Source organism: Miniopterus schreibersii (genome assembly GCF_964146895.1).
Source record: "Miniopterus schreibersii genome assembly, chromosome: 13".
Classification (NCBI taxonomy): domain Eukaryota; kingdom Metazoa; phylum Chordata; class Mammalia; order Chiroptera; family Miniopteridae; genus Miniopterus; species Miniopterus schreibersii.
The window spans coordinates 7,954,834-7,972,631 of NC_138113.1; the positions used below are offsets into that span (position 1 = coordinate 7,954,834).

A 17,798-nucleotide genomic window follows, 5' to 3' on the forward strand; every position below is an offset into this window, starting at 1 on the left:
TCTTTATTGTACCTGCTTCCATGTGATATACTGTAGGACTCAACGTACATGTTTCAGATGATGCGAAGTCCCCTGTTTACTAATTCTTCCGGAACCGGTTGTAAAGTGTGTTCAGCCCTCTCAGTATGTTCCTAGGTAAGGAATGGGAGGAAGCAGAGTCCCGTGGCTGCCTGAATCCAGTGCCTGGGCACGAATTAACACAGGAGGCCTTCCCTAATATGAAATCAAACAGAACCCCGTCCGTAGGAGGAACACAGGCGATGTTGCAACGTGACAGGATGTGACAGGACTCACCTTTCAATCTCGTGTTTGATAAGATTTTGGGAAGAGAGCAGCATTCTGTCCAAAAGTCAGGTCAGAAGCCTCTCTACGCATTGATTGCCCAATCCAGGACTTGCCCTATCGAGTGAAGCCATTAGCAAATACCTCTTTGCTCTCCGGGGATTTGTGTTCTCTCACAACGTCTTTCTGCATTGTCACTTTGTATTGAGACAAGAGTTTAATTTTTCAGACTATTTGGAGACAGAAGAGGTCTGAGGGCAGAGCAGAAGGCGGGTGCTACCTTCGTGTGTGGGAGACGCATCCAGAGGACGAGCACGGCTGCTGGATCTGCCACTGGTTCTGCCACCAGCTACGTAAGATACATAACCGTTCTGTGCCACGTATGTGAAAAGGGGATAACATAGTTTCATCTCGTAGGAATAAATGAGTTAATACAGGTGATGCATTTCAGACAGTGCGGGAACATAGCAGGCATTCAGTAAGTCCTAGGTATTAATTAATAGGATGTAAGGAAATAATTATTTTTAAAAAGATTTTTAATTGCTTTTTAGAGAGAGAGGAAGGGAGAGAGAGAAACATCAATGTGAAATTGGCTTCTTCCTGCACATGCCCCCTACTGGGTGCGGATCAAGCCCACAACCTGGGCATGTGCCCTGACCAGGACTCGAACAGTCAGCCTTTGGGTGCACGGGACAATGCCCAACCCACTGAGCCACACCGGCCGGGGCAAGAAAAGAAACATTTATCTGCTAAATTCATGCACCCAGCACCGAGTTAAGCTCTCTATGAAGGTACAAGAAAGGAGAACACAGTCCTTGTCCTTCAAGGATTTCAGTTGCAAGAAGAGCAGTAAGATAGACAGAAATCAGATGACACAATAGTACAATCATTTACACAATGAGGAAAGCATTAGAGAGCTTAGGCGTCTTTCGCTATATAGCCAATCGAAAGTCCAGCAAAAGAGTGTGATAAGCTTAGTAAGTTTATGAATGATTAAAATAGACGAAGCCATGCAGGTCTGCTGCGAATTGTGCCTTGGGTGATGTTTGCTGTCACTGTAGGTGACAGAGGCTTCACATTTCCGTAGTGTCTTTTATGTCTCCGTTGTTGTCTTCAGGATTTTGTAAGAACTCCTCCTTCGAGTCGGTCTTTTTTTAAAAAATATATCTTTATTGATTTCAGAGGGAGGAAGGGAGAGGGAGAGAGAGAGAAACATCAATGATGAGAGTCACTGATTGGCTGCAGCCGGCAACCCGGGCATGTGCCCTGACCGGGAATCGAACCCCGATCTCCTGGATCCTAGGTCGATGCTCAACCGCTGAGCCATATCGGCCAGGCTAGAGTCAGCCTTGAAGTTCAGCTGTAACCCACTGTTGTGTTAGAGCCCTGTTGGTGTGGTGGGGAGGTGGCAGGGAGGGGATGTGTTCTACAATTTTACGGTAAAACCTCAGTGTTTTAGTGAGCCTGGGTCCCTGGGATGTGACCTTCACAAGTGGCTCTTAGTGCCCTTCCCCCTTAGGTAAGACCAGCAAGGCAGAGGGGCCTAGGGGCAGGGCCAGGTGCATGTCCCAGGTGGGGCAAGCCTCCGGGAAATCTGTCCCCCCGAGAGCAGGGCTTGGCTACGCGGGATGCTGTGGACTTCCTCCTGCTTTATGCCGCAGACTATATTCAGACTTGAATCTAGATTTCCAACAGAACTTTGGAAGAAAACACACGTCTTTTTCATAATTATTTTTAATTTGATATAAATGCATATATTCATTTTTTAATAACCAAAGTGTTATTTACAGTGAAATGAGTGGATCTTAGATGCACAGTTTGGTGAGTTCTGACAAATGCATAATTAATTACCCTTATTAAGCTATAGAATATTTCCATCACTCCAGAAAGTTCCCTGGTGGCTCCATATGAGTCAAGTGGTAGGATATAGTCTCAGAAGAATGAATGGTTATAAGGAATATTACTTGTATCTCTTTCTTTGTTTTCCCTGCTAAAAAATTCTATGTTTTCTTCTACTGCCTATATGATTTCATTGTTTAAAACATTTACTTATTGGGTCTGTCTGTAATGTATTTTCACATAAAGAGTAGGGAAAGGTCCAGCTTTAATATTTTTTGCTAACACCATTTATGGAAAAATCCATCGATTTGAAATGCTGCTCTTATTATTTACAAAATCCTCATGTGTATTGGTCTCTTACCAGACTATTCATTCTCTTTCATTGATCTATTTCTCTATTCACACACTAATTTAAACTGTTTAGTTTCCCTACAGCAGAGAGAGTGCTAAAATCAATGGCTCTGGAACCAGGCTACCTTGATTCGTGTCCACTAGGTGTGTGACTTTGGGCTGGTCACTAAAGCATCTTTATTCATCAGTCTCCTCATCTCCAAAATGAGAAGATGACAAACCAGAATTGGTTTTCCTCCCAAATCTAAACCTGGAGACAGACAGCAGGAGGAAAGGGGTTGAAGGGTCTTAGAGCCACACCCGGAAAGCAGCACGAAATCCACGAGGATTCTTGGGGGAAGGAGGAGGTGCTAGGTTCTGGCACAGGCAGGTCACATTGATCTGAAAGGGGGGGTGTCAAGGGCGGCATTTAGGAGCGAGCTGGAGGGGTGGTAGTCTGGTCTGACCCAGTTTCATGGCTGACGTCCTGGGGTGGTGCGTCTGGGATGAGTAGCCTCCAACAGGACGGGGCAATATCGAGGTTGCACGGATGGGCAGGGACCGCGCCAGTGTTGACATTTGAACCCACCGGCCATTTGTATGTCTTCTTCGGAAAAAATGTCTGTTTAGTTCCCTATCCATCTTAAAATCAGATTGTTTGTTCTTTTGTTATGTACTTGCTCTTTATGTGTTTTGGACACTAGCCCTTAACAAATACATGGTTTGCAAGTATTTTCTCCCATTCCGTAGGTTGTCCTTTGATTTTGTCAGTCGGTTCCTTTGCTCTGCAAAAGCTCTTTAGTTTTAAGTAGTCCCACACGCTTAGTTCTGCTTCTGTTCCCTTTGCTTTTGGTGTCAATCCTAAAGACTGTTACCAAGGTTGATGTCAAGGAGCTTACCCTCATGTTTTCTTCTAGGATTTTTACCGTTTCAGGTCTTAAACTTAAATCTTTAATCCATTTTGAGTTGATTTTTATGTAGGATGTAAGATAGGAATACAGTTTTATTCTTTTGCATGTGGCTGTTCAATTTCCCCAACACCATTTATTGAAGATACTTTTTCCCCTATTGTATATTGTTGGCTCCTTTGTTGTAAATTAATTGACCTTATATGTATGTGTTTTTTTTCTGCGCTCTCGATTCTGTTCCACTGATCTATGTGCCTGATTTTCATGCCACAGTTGTTGATAACCGTAGCTTTGTAATATAGTTTGAAATAGGGAAGTATGATGCTGAACCTGGTCTCTTTGATTACAAAATCTGTGTTCTTCCTACTATGTAATTTTTATCCATTCAGGAGATTTCTTCAACAATGATGACAATGACACTTTTCTTCTTATCCTTCAATTTAGAAACATTTTAGACTTTAATTTTTTGAGTAATAATGATTATAACAATAATCATAATCTAAAAAATCTAAAAATAGTTCCTCAAAAATATTGAATGTTGAGAGAGGGACACATTTCGTTGCTTAGCATTTTCACTATTCTGGATAAATGTGCTTTGCTCACAAGTCAGTCAAAATTTTGGTAACTTAATTACAACTTTCTGGGGTATGTGTGTGTGTGTGTGTGTGTGTGTGTGTGTGTGTGGTGGGCAGTGGGCGACATTTCTCTGATGGAACACATTCCTCAAAGACAGCAGAAAATTTTGTACTGTCTAGTCTTTTAAGCATTGCTTAGTTGAAGTATTTTCGTTTTAAAGCATGAGCAATAAGTTAGGCTAGTTTAACTTTAAAAGGAGAACTTTATGGAAGAATATAGGGTATTGTATGGGTTCCAGGGAAAGTTAAACAAGTAGCCCTTGGGAACTCTGGGGTCTCATTGGCAAGATTTAACAGCCTTTGGGTTTACCATTCTACCATCAATGGAATTCAACTACAAATTTCCAATCTCTCTATTTCTCAGGTTCTCAAGAGGGAGAAAAAGATAAGACTAGTGTGGATCAGGCATTTACAGCTGAACTCTACTTACGGAGAGAAAGAGGGATGTGGTCTGCACTGTATCTACTCCTGACCTACCTCCAGATGGTCATTTTAGTCACAGACGCCAGAGCTGTTAGAGATCATCTGATGCAACTTTATTTTTCAGATGAAACATGAGAAAAGTCATGTCACAGTGTCAGTAGCAGTCACGTCAATCAAGATTCCAAGCCATAGTCCCACTTCTGTCCCTTTTCCTCCCATTTCCTTGGATATCACTTTTGTCTTGGCTGTTATTACCTCAGATCCAACACAAAGAGACTCCTAACTGGCCTTAAGGATCTCCTCAGCCTGACTGATCCTCAATCACCACAAGAGATCTCCTCCAAACAGTTATGATTGTGCCATTCTTGTAATTCAACCCAGAATCTGCAATGGTTACCCACTGGCTATAAGCCAGGTTCCCCCTTATGAATTCTAGTTTGTGCACCTGGGAAGGGTTTACAAGACATTGGAGGGATTTGTGCCACCTTATTTTTCTGAAAATAAGATTAAAGTTTTAATTAAACAACAAATCATCTGAGGCCCCACCCAAGCTAAAGTTTTCAAGACCCTATACCCATTTGGCTTCAAGTTATCTTCCAAGCCTCATACTCTCCAATCCATTGATATAAACCTATTTTAATTCCTTCATATATGTATATGTTTTTGACATTAGAAATACATTTTTATATCACTTTGGAAAAGATAAACTTCAATATTTAAGATCTCAGGAGCAATGACACTTTTTCCTCTCTTCCAACAAATTTATTAATGCAGCTCTTCATGTCTCATAAATTGTCAATGGTTTCATGATTTGTTGAAAACATTTATATGCAAATATTCCACTAAAATATAAAATCTACAGACACAAAGAAGTTTATTCAGCCACATATATAATCTTAGGATAAAATCCTCTGCACACAAACAAATGAATAAGACAATAATATAATAAAAAAAGCACTTATATTTGGGGAGTTTGATTATATCTGCCCCTAGAAATAAAATTTCATTAGAACCACCTTTTCTCCATTTTCTTTTATTTTAAAGACCTTTCATACAGTACATTGCTTTGCTGTTGGGGAGTTTTATCACTAAACCTTTTTTTTTTTTTTTTTTTACAATCTTAATTACTTTATTATTTCTTTTTCAGAAAGATCTGAAATCCTGGAATAAAACCAATCATTGCCAAGCTGTACAAAAATGTAAATTAAATTATAACCTCTCCTGGATTCCCCTGAATGGTAGCACCCTAGATAGCTGCTTTCCTTGCAGCCACTTTCGTTCGCTTTGTCATTCCAGAGGAAATCTATCTATGAAGACACGCTCTCAGAGACTAATGAACATAACTCAACATTTTCCTTATGATTAAAGGTTATCCCTAACCTTTCCCTTCTTTCAAAACCATTTATGAAGTAGACATTGAGCAAATTGCTGCAAATGCGACTATACTGGGTAGGGCCTAAGTACAAGGACACACGCTCCGGGCACATTTGGATGGTGGTAAACAGGGGGTTGAGCTCATCTGGCCTGGAGACAAAGGGTGTTGCAAGTACATTGCAACTGATGTGTCTTCATTTAAAAAAAATTTTTTTTGCTCAACGCACACCCTTCAAACTAATGCTGGAATCTCCCACTTATGTACTTCTTTATTCATTGCCAGATGTTCATTCTCTTTAAATCCTTAAAGACAAACCAAAGCAAGCCTGGAAAATAACAGGCGGGTAGTGTCCTCCTGTCTCGTAGGTGAAGAGCTCCAGGCCCCGTGAGGCTAAGTCATTGCCGGGGCCCCGAAATATGTGGCTGGTTGAAGGGCGGCTACATTTGTCTTCTGGCTCCTAGTGCAGGCTCCTTTCAATATCTTACCTAATTTTTTCATCACACAGGGGAGAACTTAGTATTTCTGAGTAGGAAAGGAAAGATAGTGAAAAGACATGCATCTGCAATGAACCCTCTCAGCTGCCTTCAAAAAATAAGGCGATGGGATTGAGAAGTGCTAATTGGTAGCTATAAAACAGGCATGGGGTGGAAAGTAAAGCATAGGGGAAATAGTCAACAATATTGTAATAACTATGTACGGTGCCAGGTGGGCGCTTGAGTTATCAGTGAGTTAGTATAAAGTTGTATAATATTCCCTTATAATTTTCTTTTGCCCTTCACATATATCTATCTATGACCATTCACTCATTATTAATGTTTTTGTGTGTATGTGTGACTTCTCTTTTTAAATTAACCTTGCCAAACGCTTAATTTTATTCAGTTAACCACAGCAGCACAAAAGGTGGGGGAGGGTTTGAGGGGTTGATAAATGTAATCTATTCAGTAAATATTTACTGTGCACTCTATGTCCTGCAATGACCTAGGATTAAATGCTATTGATAGGTAGGGTGGTCATATGACCCAATTTATGCCTATTTTTAGGTGTTATAATTAACAGCACTTCTGTTTACTCTCAAAGGTGCCCTAAATTATAAATGACATGATCAACCCCCTGATAGGTCAAATAAAATTAAAGTTGAATTGTACAAGTGGTGGCCTTAACAAAATAAATTTTGATGGAGTGTTGAAGATGGAAGCATGGTTGGAAGGGTTTAAAAAATATGGGGAGCAACTGGGGACAGTGAGAATAATGATTGCTTTGAAGAGTTTTGCTATAAAAAAGAGAAGAAATGAGGTAGGAGGCAGAGGAAATGGAGTTATTTGTTGGCTGTTTTACCCATGTCTGCTTCTTGTCTTTTTATTTCTTCTTTCTACTTTCTATGGGCTTAAGTTCTTTCTTAGTCTCTTAGGCCCATGTGTGATGCGTCTGAAGCCGTATCTCTCTCTCCATGAACAAAGCAGAGCTTCTGCTATTGCCTTCATTTTCATTAATTTCTGTTTGCTCTGGATCGTAGCAAAGGCAAGCTTACACATTAAGGAAAGATCCCGGGAAAGGAGAGCTGCTTTTCTCCCATCTTTCTTAAGGTTTCAAAGAAAATAAACGACTTAATACGTAGCAGGAAGGATTTAGGTTAGACATTAACCGCGTGGCTGATGTTAGTGAGACACTGGAAAAGATTTCCAAAGGACACTTTGAGATAATTCAAGTCCTGAAAGATGCTCTGGGCGGAATTTCTTCCCAGTACAGGCCTGTGGGTGCAGGAAATAATTCAGTGAATCCTTGTTCATTATTTGAAAGCAGGAAATAAACTGAATGACTTCACAGAGTTTCTTTGAGTTCCCGAATTCGAGATCCACTATTCTACCCAAAGGGCTGGTACTACGCAAGAGAGCTGTTCCTTGGTGTTTGGGGAGGCATCTCGTTTCAGGACCCCTTCGTCCTCAGGACAGAGGACAGAGATGACCCAGCTCACCTGAGGTCCTGAGCCACTCTCTTTCTGCACCGCTGTTGATTTGGTGTCCCTCTGCTCGCCAGAGAGACCTGAAGGCTTTGTCATTCTGGCCTGAGATGAAAGAGGGCAATTTTAACGTCTAACCTTCATGGGTTGTCAGTGCCGGAGCATAAAGAAGGGACAAGGTAGCTGGTTTCAGATGGTAAGCCTGAAAGAAAGACAGTGAGTGGGAAAATAAAATTACTATCTGGCTGTTTATCCAGATGCGGCCACCAGTCAGCGCTTTGCCTTTGAGCCCAGTCTGGGGTTGGGTGGGGGGGGTGGTACTTAGACGGCCTGTGATTTCACTCGTGCTGGGCAGTCCCTCCCCTCCGCTGCAGATCTGTAATCGTACACCTTCCTGTGACCCTGCCAGTGACATGAATTCAGCTCCCTTCCCGTGGCTCATATCCGTGTGCTGTGGTCTCCTCACTGTTCAAAAGAAAGATTTGTAATTTCCCACCTCACAGCTGTTAGAGAGCTGACTACTTAAGCTTTCGGAAAAGGAGCCTGCATTCCGAGCAGTTTAAAGGCCTTCTCAGGAGCCCGGTGAAATTAAGGGCAAATTATCCTAGTAATCGACACAATGCTTGCTGAGAAATTGACGTAACGTGCTCTGCAAACAAAAGTGGTAGTAAGTTCGTGTCATGGGCATCTGAAACTAAAAAAGTAAAAATAAAGAGCAAATCAATAAAAAATAAAAAAAAAAAGCAAAAGTACAGCCTCTCACTGACCTTTTTCTTTCCTTTCCCATCCTGCAAAGGCCCCGGGCCGGTCGTCCTTCCCTCCCACTCCGTGAATGACGCAGGGAACTGGGGTGAGAGGGACGATGGCTCAGCTTTTCCAAGGGCCAGCACCGTGGGGCTGGAGTAGCGACCGCTCCAACCCTGATGCAGGACATTGAGTCTTTAGAGCCACTGAGCAGAGAATGCAGAGCTGGGAGAGCGCTGTGCCCATCCCTTCAGCCAACCCTGTGGCTGTGCGATGGCGAAACTGCAGCCGGGAGGGGTCCCAGTCATTGCTCGTGCCCATTCCCGCTGGAGACTGAATGCAATGGAAAGCAAGACAAATAGGCAGGAGCGTACCCATTAGCCCCAGGGCCGGGGAGCCATTATTTGTGAGCAGACCTGCTGTCAGATGTCCCACATGGTCTGCAGAGTTTACAGAACCACCTAGGATCACGCCCAACCAGGTGTTGTTTCAGTAAGTGCTTGGAGTTAGGGCCGGTAGAACCTGGCTTAGCGTTCAGCCCATCTTCCTTCTCACCAGGACCCCTTTCTAGGCCCGGATAACTTCACGTAATGTTGGAAGCCACCTTCCAAGGATCTGTCTCTTCACCTCTGCAGGGCAGCCCTAATCTCAGGGCAAGGTTGACCCAAATCTGCAAACCACAATCACTTGGTTTTACCCACTAGGGTTGCTTTCTCTCAAATTTAATTGCCTGAATTGTAGCGCCTGTAATAAGAACTCAGGGGTCATATCACACACCCCTGGAATCCCTCCACTGATTATGGGCTGTGCCCTGCAAGCGAGAGTAGCAGGATTTGGCCAATTAGGAGTGCAGGGCTTTCTGGGCACGGCCAGGACCTTCACAGAGAGCGTCCTGCTGTTCACTCCCGTGGAGCTGGCTGACTTCACGGTGTTTCACACACTGTTGGAACACATGGCCTGTCTCAAACAAGGTCCCTGTCCAAGTGTGCTTTGATGTTTTATGTAATAAGTGGCAAAAATTTACGATTTAAACATCAAAAGATGAAATCCACATTTCCCCCTTGTATTCTGTAAGATTTAACGTTAGTTTTATTTTTAGTCCCCAAAAAAGCATATTGAACAAAGTGTATTGTGCTGGGATTATGAAAGTGTTTTCCTTTTTAAATAGTTTACATAATTTGAAATTTTTTCATCAATGAAAATGTATTGTATTTATGAGTCAGATCAATGTTTTAAAGAACCCGGCAGGTGTAGTGGGGATGGGTGGGCCTCTGAGGGGCTTCGTGTCATTGGGTTGTAGGTCACTCCCTCGCCTCTACCATGAAGTGAAACTCAGACTTTCAGGCTGCTGGCCACCTTGAGGTTTATGACTCTGTGGAGGAGCTAAAGTCATCAGCATTAAAAATGGATCGCTAGGGCCTCAGGGATGATCTTGGTATTAGTTTTATTATAAAAAACACCTAGATTTGGAGCCGAAATGCTCCAAGAAATCTCTACTGGAGGAGTCCAAGGGAAGACAGGTGGTCCTCCGGGAGGGGAGGGGACGGGGGAGGTTATTAGCACCCCGGTGGATTCTGCATCTTTGGTGTTTTCCTCTGTGTGACTGACTAATGTGCTCTTTGTTCTCTGTTCCAGAGTCAGAGACATCTGCTGCGTGGCACACAGATTTATAACTCTGGGCAAAGGTTTCTACAAATATGATTTCTTCACTCCAAAGTTCCTGAAAAGAACAGTGCATTTCTGTCTGCTGGGCTCTAGTCCCAGGAGCCTTGGCAGCAGAGGCTGGAGGAGTTCCAGAGAGGTCTTCTCATGGCTCTGGGGCTAATGACCCGCTGTCACAGGTCAACGCTTTATGGGGACAGCCATGGACTTGATTGCTGTCTCTTCTCAAACTGACGGAATGTCTGCACTGACACAGACGTTTCTGAAAAAAGACACCGTGTCTGTTGTAACTTTCACCTGAGGGGTGTAAATGGACACATCAGAACCCAGAGGTTTGGTGAAAACACGTTTCTTACCCAGAGAATCCACTATAATGTTGCAATTGAAAAGTTCTACTCAGAAAAAGCAGTTAAAAAAGGGGGTGGGGTAAGATCTAGGATTAGGTCTGATGATCTGGAACCTGCAAGGAACATCATAAAATTTCTGATTTCTTCTCTGGGATCTGGGTACATGATCTGGGACATAAATCAGAATCTTCAATAGCTGTATTACCCTGCCATGTGCCCCGCCCTTCCAGGAAGGCAGGCGGCCGGGAAGGTGCTCGCATTCTTTCAGGCCCTAAAGGAGTCACCGGGCGATTTGTTTCTTTAGCATCTCCCACAAGCATGGCTGACACAGCAGAAGATAAAGCTCACCCAGGGCCCAACTGACAATGCCACCTGAAAAACATCTGAGTTGAAGCCCGTGTAACGACACCGAGCACACTCCAGCGCGGTTTTGTAGAGGGCGCTCGTTGCCGAGTCCAGCCCCGGTACCGGTGGAACCCAGTGCTGTTTTCCACTCCGACTGACCCCAGGTCTTGCGGCGGAGTTCGGCTATGGTGCTAACCTTTGAGTCACTAATCTGGAAAGGAGCCAACTGGCCTATGAACACCTGAAAAATGAAACACTATCCCCCAGAGATGGGAGAGTATGCCTGCCTTAGAACCTCTGATAAGAGTCCCTGGAAAACTGAAAACTACACAAATGCTAACGATGTCTGCATTCTGGATATGCTCACTGTCTAGTGGGAAAAGCAGATAAAAAAATAAGAATCTTAAAAAAAATAATTTAAGTGTTCCACCGAGCGGATGTCCAGGGTGCTGTCAGAACTCAGAAGAGGGGCACCTCTTGCAGCCCAACGGTGAGGCCAGGGAAGGCTGCTACTGATAAGAAATTCAGAATTCAGTTGATGTATCTTGTCTTGAAGATGACACTTGTCCTCCAAATAGATTAGATTCTTCTCAGAAGCATTCTAAAAGACTTAGCTTTTCTCACAAAAAAATCCAGCGGCTGTGTCAATTGTGAGATTACTCATGAATGCGGTCACTATATTGCAGTGCACTTTGTGGTGTGGAGATTTATAGTGTGGCAGGCTTTATTTTTGTGTATTTCTTCTATCCTCAGTGGATGGAAGAAAGGTCAGAAATGTGGCAATGCCCAGACACAGGCCTGCGTCACTTCTCACCTATGGTCCCCTGCCTTGGGTCGTAAATGAGTCACAGCATTAATATTCCTCCCTATGCATTTTTTTTTTTTTTTTTTAAAGCCAGTTCTTTTCTTGTCTTACAAACTGGGCCCTTAGTTGTCTTTACATAATCTAAACTGGTCTCTAATCACTTAGACAAGCTGTTTAACTTCCTGCAACATGGTTTCTTCTGGAAGATAAAAGCATAATTGCCTTAGATATTTTTTTCAGTTTACATTACATAACATTTTACCTCACTAGATATTTGCAATTTTCCCTTCCCCGTCTTCTGCATACTTCTCAGGGTTCTCCTGAACAGTACACACTGAAGCAGCATGATCTGACAGTGTTAAGTCTTTCAGTATCAAGTTTTGCTTTACAACTAAAAACCTACAAACATACAGGGTGCGGCAAAAGTAGGTTTCCAGTCGTTCCTATGGAAAATAATACAATGATAAATAAATAATAATACAAGAATAAATCTACATTTGCCCCACCCTGTATCTAAAAATCTTGAAAGTGTAACTTTAAATTAGACTAAAGTTTCAGAAGGGTATATAAAATGTTGCACATTTGCGTATTTGTATTACATAAACAATAGTCTATATTGTTTATGCATATATACATATATTAAAATTAAAAATTCTAACTTTTAGCTTTAGTTTTAGTTTTTCAATTTAAAATTTTATTTTAAATTCTCACTTAATAAGTAAGAATTAGAATGCCAATTTACCAACTTCAAGATTTTGGTTTCCGCTGGGAGGAAGGAAGCCTGAAGGAACTGGGGTGGGGGAGGTGGCAAAGGCGACTTCAGCTGTATCGTTACAAATAAAATGACAAAAACAGAGACAGATCTGAAGGCAAGAGAAGTAAAATGTTATCTTTTAGGGATTATGGGGAGGACATGTTACATTACTTTCTGAACTTTTGATATGTTTGAAAAGTTTTATAATTTTAAATTATCGGGGGTGGGGTGTGTGTGGGGTGGTGGTGGTGGTGGTCGTGAATAAAGCCTGCCACACTATAAATCCCCACACCACAAAGTGCACTGCAATATAGTGACCACATTCGTGAGTAATCTCACAATTGACACAGCCGCTGGATTTACAGACAAGAGTCAGTACATAGCTCTATCCCAAAGCTTCCTCAGAAGCAGTAACACACCGCGGATTGTGCCCGTCATTTTTATCACAATTCTTGACCGATTCCTTGCAGGATGCCAGAGTTAACACTAGTGATCCACTCGACGACTGCAACATCCTACTAAGTAGCTGCTGCTCAGCTCAGGGTCAGGGTTAAATGATTGGTAAGGCTGAGCGAGCGCCCTGCGATCCTGGCCTTGCCATCGAAGTCAGAGAACTATCTATGCTTAGAGGGTAGGAGTCAGCGAGATAAAAACCCCTGCCGGTAATTGATCGGATCGTGCCCTTTCCTATCTTAACACTGATCGCTCTGAATCATTACCACCTGCTTGTTTGCTTGGCTCACCGTATGCACCCAATAAATACTTGTGAACTGACGGCCTAGTCTCCAGGAAATAAAATTCATGAAGCTATTTTGCTTCAAGGTATAGCAAAAAAAAAGATGAGAAATATTCAGGTGCCCACTTATCTCCAGCTCCTCATCTGGCGGATCTCGCACGAGGGAGGCACAGCTGTAGATGCGGCTCCTTCCGCACACGTTCCCGTCTCTCCAGCCGCAGGATCTCCTCTGCGCAACGCGTCTGCTCTGCGGCTACATAGTATCTTCTCTCGCAGGTCCTCGTGTTTGTGTCTCACTTCCGTTGCTACATTATACTCCTTTTTCGCTTTCTTAAGGGCAAGGACGATTTCATTTTTGTGATTCATTTATTTTTTGTAATTTATTAAGAGTGATGGAAAGCGGAAAGAAAAAAAGCGATACAGCTGAAATTCATTCCTTTTTACTTTTCTAACTTCGGCGGCATCGTACGGACCTCGGAGCGTGGAACTTCAAACCATTTGAGATGCAGGGCTCCCCTCCCGCTTCCTCGCGCGGAGTCTCGGGCGGGGCTCAGGCTCCGAGGTGTCTTTAGGAAGCTGGACGGTGGCTCTTCTCGCTTCTTGATAAAAAGCGAGCCGGGTTTGGACGTCACTGCTTTGGAACAGGGCCCCCAGCCTGCTGCTGAGAAACGAGCCCGTGAGGTCGTCCGCCTGGAGCCTGGAGCTCTGACGGGGCCGAGGGAGGCCATCCTGGCCCCACGCGGCCCGGGTGGGGGTGGGGGTGGGGGCGGGAGTGCGGTGCGGGGGGGTGGGGGCGGGGGCGGGGGGAACCGACCCAGCCCCCGCCCCGCCCCCCCCCGGGGCCTCCAAGCTCTGCGCATGCGCCGGGGCCTCCCGGGCGCGAGCAGACGCCCAGTGCGGCGCCATCTTGGCCCGGCTTCTCCAGCTGCGCTGGGGGCGCTCCCTGCGTAAGTCCGCGCTCCGTTTCTTTATGGTCTAGGCGTTATTGTGTCCCATGGCGTCGTGTTCCTTGAGCCCTGGTGGCTCTGGCCTCAGAGGAGCGGCCGGGCGCTTGGCCGCGTGTGGCGGGGTTGGGGGGGTGGCCTTGGCTCCCGCCGCCTCCCAACGGCCCCGCTGCCCTCACCCCCGTGGGTGCGGGTTCAGGGAGGGTCGCCCCGCGGTGGGTTCAGCGGCGTTCAGAGCCTGGGTGGGTTCAGAGCGTGTCGTGGGCCTGTCCTTTGTCCCTCGTGGAGGGCCAGACAGAGTCCGGGTGAGGAAGCCTCTCCTGGAGAAACCCGTGCTTGCGGGGCCGCTTCCTGGGGGTCATGCTTTACTGCACATTCAAAGTAACTGGAGCTTTTGGAGTTTTAAAAAAGAAAGAATGGGGGGAAAAAGGGGACACCTGCAATACTTACAACAATAAAGGTAAGTTAAGGGAGAAAAAAGAAATAGAAGTGCTGTGCGGCGTGTGAGCTGGAAAGAAGGGAAAGCGAACCCCTCGTGTGTGTCCAGTACCGGCTGCGAACGCGCCCTCAGCTGTTGGCCGCCACGTGCATGTGCGTCGCCTCCTGTTCCAGACGCGCCCCTCCCCCTCCCGCCCCCTCCCGCCCCCTCCCCCTCCCGCCCCCTCCCCCTCCGCCCCCCCCGCCCCCTCCCGCCCCCCTCCCCTCCCGCCCCCCTCCCCTCTCGCCCCCCTCCCCTCCCCTCCCGCCCCCTCCCCTCCCGCCCCCTCCCCTCCCCTCCCCTCCCCTCCCCTCCCCTCCCCTCCCCTCCCCTCCCCTCCCCTCCCCTCCCCTCCCCCGCGGCATAACGGGGCCTAGCGCCTGGCCTTTAGCGCCGCTGGATTTGACCGATGGCTTTTTATTAGTAATAAGAGTAAGCTCTGATTTATTCTAATACTCCACCGTTAATAAACACTTAGGTTGTGTGTGTTAGACCGTAACTGAAAAGCAGTCTACATTAAGTGCAGGATTGGGTAACTTTGACACACACACCACCAAGCACTCTGATCAGGATACTCTTCCCCGTGTGGTCTGTCCCCCGCCCCACAGCACTGACCTGCTTCAGGATTCTGTATAAATGGTGCTAACCAAAGACGAGGTTCGAGCTGTAATAAATAACAAAGGCATTTATTTGGGCAAAACGAGTTGCAACCCAGGAGATAAGACTGAGTAGCAACTCCAGCCGCACTCCGGAGGAAGCAAAGGAAGGCTGGGGCTTCTAGAGGCACCCCCCAGACAGCGTAACCCGGCCGTGCAGGTGCCGGCTCGCCGCCTGGGTCAGGGATTGGCTGGCGCCAGTCTGCAAGGGAGGGAGGTGCCATCTGTGTGTCCGGGGAGCAGTTGCTCCGGGATGTTTATGCCTCCGCCCTAACGAGTTTAGCAACAGGTTAAGCAGTTTAATAGCAGCTCTGAGAACTGAGGCACCAGGTGTGTATAGGCCCCACTTCCTTAATAGCCTCCTGACACTTCAAATTTTTTAAGTCCTCGCCTGAGGGTATGTTTTTATTGACTTTTTAGAGAGAGAGGTAGGGAGAGAGAAACAGCGATGTGCGGGGGAGAAGCGTTCGTCGGTTGCCTCCCGTTTGGGCCAGAACCATGCGACCTAGGTACATGCCCTGACCTGGAATCCAACCTGCAACCCTTCGGTGTGTGAGATGATGCTCCAACCAACTGAGCCACCAGCCAGGGTCCCTCCTGACTCTTACTTTAAGTGACTCTCTTAGCAATACTTACTCCATTTTATTTTTTCCATTATCAGTGGAATTCAGTGTGCATTTTCTCTCAGCTTGCTTTCACCCAGAATAATTATTTTGTGATTCGTCTGTGTTGTGGTGTGTATATCAATACCCTGTTCCTTTTTATTGCTGAGTAATTTCCCTTGTATAGCCCGTTATTGAAGTAAAAATGGAACCACTGTATGGTTCCATTTTTACTTCAATAACAGGCTATGGTTATTCAGATTTGGGTATGTTGCAGGTATTTTTTCGAAAATGAGAAAAGCAAGTTTGACACCTTAAGGGAAACAGCTGACACTATCAATGGTAAAATTTAAGCTTTAAAGGCAGAATTAGAAAGTTGGGAAACTTGTGCCTGTAACTACAAGCTTGAAGGCTTCTCAGTATCTGAGCTCTCTGATAAGGTTGGTGGTGATACTGAGATGTTGGTTGCATAACTCTGAATCAATATTTTCAAACAAATCAATGTAATATCTTTAAAATCATTCATTTTACAAATTCCGTTCAAAATTCAAGGTAGACCAAGGGATTTTAAGGTAATAGAGTACCAAAAGTTCATTTATATGGTTTAATATTCTATTTTTAAATAAATTATAAGAAATTACCACTCATTGAATTTTTGTGAATATAAAAAAAGAATATCCTTGGTTATATGAAAAAGCTATTAAAACACTCCTTCCTTCTCTATGTATCTGTGTGTGGCCATATTTCATTCACGTACTTTACCTAAAACAACATTTTGCAACACATTGAAGGAGCTATGAGAATCCAGCTATTTTCTGCACAGACATTGAGATACGCAAAAATTGTAAAACCATATCATTCTTTTCGCTAAATATTTAGTTTTGAAAAATATAATTATGTTTCATGAAAAGATTTAACCTTTAATGGGCTTATTGTTATTTTAAAATTAATAAATATTTTAAAAGTTTGTTTTTATTTCAAATATGGTAAATGTTGACAGATTAGAAGCTGCATAAACACTTTTTTAAGTCTGCCTTAGCTCAGGCTGCTATGACAAAGTCCCTTGAACTGGATAGTTTATAAACAACCGAGATTGATTTCTCACAGTTCTGCTGTCTGGGAAGTCCAAGGTGATCACAGATCTAGTGTCTGGTGAGAACTTGCTTCCTAGCATATAGATGCCTGTGTGCTCCTTGTAGCCTCAGGTGGCAGTGAACAGACAGAAGCAAGCACTCTTGTGGCTCTTATAAGGGCACTAATCACACAGACGAAGGTTCCCCTCTCACGACCTCATTTACTCCTAATTACCTCCCAAAGGCCCCACTTTCTGATACTATCACCTTGGGAGGTAGGGTTTGAACATGAATTTTGGGGGCGGAGCACAAAAACTCAGTCTGTAATAGGATCCTCAATATTTAGGAGTGTAAGAGAGTCCCGAGACCAAATATTTGAGAAACAGTAGTTTAATAGAACTCTTTTTTGGTGCTAGAGAAAAAAGGTTAAGGAGGTGCCTAGAGTCTACTAAATTAGGGAAAGGTTGCAGTTTTAAATAGAGTGGTCAGAGAATGCTTCACCTAGAAGGAAACATGCTGAGGTAGGTGAGGGTAAAAGGGGGATAAGTATTGATGGGAGGAGACTTGGCTTGAGGCGATGAACACAGTGCAATACATAGATGATGTATATAGAATTGTACCCCTGAAACCTGTATAATTTTATTAACCAGCATCACCCCAATGAGTTAAAAAAAAGTATCTGGTCTTCATTCATGTAAGGAATTTTAGGTCTGTAAACTGGCTAGAGTCTGGAAATTGGGTAAACGCCTGTGACTTTAAATAATAGTGGCTTGAGAAGCCTTTCTTGTTCTGAAGTGTTTGGTTTATTCTAATGAAAATCTTTAATATGCTGCCCATTTTATTCTTAAGAGACCAGGATTAAGTAAGCATAGCCTGGAATCTCTCTATATCAGACCAGACTGA

General features: G+C 44.4%; 1 long non-coding RNA gene across 1 annotated transcript; it reads left to right on the forward strand.

The window, feature by feature from the left end:
- Positions 1 to 425: 425 nt before the first annotated feature.
- Positions 426 to 10,208, forward strand: LOC308566208. Its single transcript, XR_014000140.1, has 3 exons — positions 426 to 635; positions 8,546 to 8,985; positions 10,129 to 10,208. It is a non-coding gene; the product is annotated as an uncharacterized lncRNA (long non-coding RNA).
- The last annotated feature ends 7,590 nt before the right edge of the window (positions 10,209 to 17,798 follow it).